At 46.5% G+C, this 2,835-nt stretch overlaps 1 non-coding gene across 1 annotated transcript; it reads right to left on the reverse strand.

The window, feature by feature from the left end:
* Window positions 1-640: 640 nt before the first annotated feature.
* Window positions 641-747, reverse strand: LOC114210045 (U6 spliceosomal RNA). Its single transcript, XR_003609468.1, has one exon. It is a non-coding gene; the product is annotated as a U6 spliceosomal RNA (small nuclear RNA).
* Window positions 748-2,835: the final 2,088 nt, after the last annotated feature.

Consider the following 2,835-nt stretch of genomic DNA (forward strand, 5'->3'; position numbering starts at 1 on the left):
ATTAACTTATGCCGAATCATTCTCAGCCAACTGGGTGGTCTTTGCCTTCTTCTAGAACACACTCAGACCCTGTCACCAGGTCCTTGTTCCGTATTCAGACAGACCCTGGCTCTCTGTTGGGGGCTCTCTGAGATGTGGGTTATCCCTGGTTCATGCACTTCACTTCTGGTGGTCATGGCCATTGGCCCCACACACTTCATTCACCTTGATTCCTTAGAGAGGGAGTTCCTGGGGGGATGACTGAAAAAGGAGAAAACACCTCTACGTGGCAGGGTCCTTAGGGTTCCTACCACCTGCTGCCCAGAGGAGCTCACCACGCACATTGCTGGCCACCTTCTATAAAGAGATGCTGCACACTTCCCCATCTCTAAGCCCAGACCCGCATGTACCTATGCCTGTGGGAGGCTGCCTGTGGGTGTCTCCACCTGTCCAGATGTGAGCTGATAATCCCCTTTCCCCCCATGTTTCTGAGCCTCTCAGTAGGTAAGCAAGACCCTTGGAGTCACCCAGTCCTGTGGATTCTGCTTCCTGCAGCCGGTTTGAATTCATCTCCTCCCCAGCTCAGCCTCACCTTCTAGGGCTGCTCTCTTCTCTCCAGGCTCCTTCCTTCTGGTCCGCCTCCCTCAAACCCATTCTCCGCCTTGCTGCCAAGCTATTCCTGAATTTGCATGTCATCCTTGCGCAGGGGCCATGCTAATCTTCTCTGTATCATTCCAGTTTTAGTATTTGTGCTGCCGAAGCGAGCACTGCCAAGCTACTCAAAAACGGCAAGTGTCCACGTGGCTTCGGTAGATTTCAGGATAAAGTACAGGCATGAAAGGCTTTCCGTGCCCTGGAACCTGCCTCCCTCACTTGCCGTATTTCCCACCGCTGCCCTCCTGTCCTCACACACCAAACCCCAGAGCTACCAAACTGTGAATTTGCCACTTTGTTTTACCTGTCATTCCACCACCGAAGGGATGATGCTGTTGTAAAACAAATTTTATCAGCATTTTTTCCCTCTTCTATTCACATAGATAACAAATGGTTGACTGTAGTTGATTTTTTTGTTTTCTCAGCTGAATGCCTTCCTTTCACCAGACTTCCCACAAGGAGAGACAGCCAAAGAGAAAGGTGTTCTCTTTCATTTCTTTAATCAGACACCGACTCTACCCTCACTGGCAGGTAAGACGTAAAACTCCGGTAAAAGATAGATGCTGATAAATACCACAAGAGAGGGACAAATAAGATGGCTTGGAGCCCATGGTGGGGGGCATCCTTCCAGCGCAAGAATGCGAGAGAGGGACCCATCTGTGCCTCTCTCTACTGTCCTCCTGCTTTTGCTATACTGACGGTAACTTACCTTTCCAACTCGTCACACTTCCGGATGTGCCCTCTCTCTGAAACAGAAAGGAGAAAATGTGTCTTTCTTTGGTTAAAAAAGACTTTCAGAAGATTGGATGTTTAAGAATGGTGGTCCAGAGACCACGTGTTCTGAGCTGTGATAAGTGTAAGGTACTGCTGGAGCCTCATCTTTCTGAGGTGACCCCCACTGTCAAGGACCCCGTCTCCACTGTCAGCACTGAAGGGATACAGGAGGCAAAAAGCTGTCTTTAAAGGGCTAAAATGGACATGGAACACATTTGTGGTGGGGAAGGACAAGGCTTTCCAGCAGCTGCTTGGTGGCAGGTGGTGTGGGCTGATTGGGTGCATGTACCTTATGTCTTAGCATCTGCTTTCCCCTTAAAAGCAGCTTCTACAAGTCACTGTGCTGCAGCTTTTCCTAGGAGCGCATATTAGCTTCGGGAAACTCTTCGGATGGAACACTGTGGGAACCCCACCCACAAACGTGTAGCTGCACCCTCATCAAGCATTTGCTTTGCTCGTTGTGGGGTATTTATTCCCCAGGCAGGGCTCTCTCGCTGGCTGTAGGATGTCTGATTTCTGGTGTCAGATAACTTCAGGGGTTTAGGGTTCCGAAAGAAACCGCATAATTCCCTTCTCCCACAGCATAGTTCATGTAGTAAATGCTCAATAAAGATTGCTTACAGGGATGGACAGATTCTCCGGTAAAAGATCAAATTGCAAAGAGATCTCCAAAGTTTGAAGTTTGACATGATATACTGGGCAGAGGCAGACAGTAAATTACTCATAGAACAAACCACAGGTGACTGAAATATGGGGTAGTAATTTTTGTAGGCTCAAGTGGTTTTATGCAGTCCTCAGGCTCTCTCGATGGAGTTATAGCCCCGTAATTCAAATAGCTCCCATATCCTTGACACACACAGACCATGGGTCTGAATCCCAAATCCTGCCCATGGTTGGCACTGCATTTTTCTCCACCACTGCTGTCTTATGCTGCTCCACAAATCCTTGTGTTGGAGCCTCTAGTGTGAGGAACATTGACCATTTCTTGGTTTTATACTGTTTCTGTGTATTACAGTGTATTTAACTTACGAATGAGACTACATCCATTAAAATTGTGTATGGCTTTCTTTGGGAGCCTTGGAAGGTTATTCCTTTTAGCTATCAGTTTTTGCATCCTATAGAAAGCAGAGTGATTTAGTGATACTTTCTTTGCTTGAGTGTTGGCATGTATGGATTTAGCCTGATCTCTGCACACAAAAATAGAGGGAGAAATTCCTGGTAGGTAGGAGATAAGACTTCTTTTTTTACTTTTTCCTCCTCCTACTTCAACTCTTCCCTGATATGAGGAATTTGAGCTCATGCTATTGTTGTGAGGTTTCTTTCCTATACAGTCTTATATATGCAACCAGTACCTTAACATTTATATACATATATATATATATGATTTATTTATTTATTTGAGAGAGAGAAAGAGAGAGCACAAGCAGG

Source organism: Eumetopias jubatus, unplaced genomic scaffold (assembly GCF_037043125.1).
Source record: "Eumetopias jubatus isolate StellerSeaLion01/CBP00866 unplaced genomic scaffold, mEumJub1_p1.0 scaffold_6, whole genome shotgun sequence".
Taxonomy (NCBI): domain Eukaryota; kingdom Metazoa; phylum Chordata; class Mammalia; order Carnivora; family Otariidae; genus Eumetopias; species Eumetopias jubatus.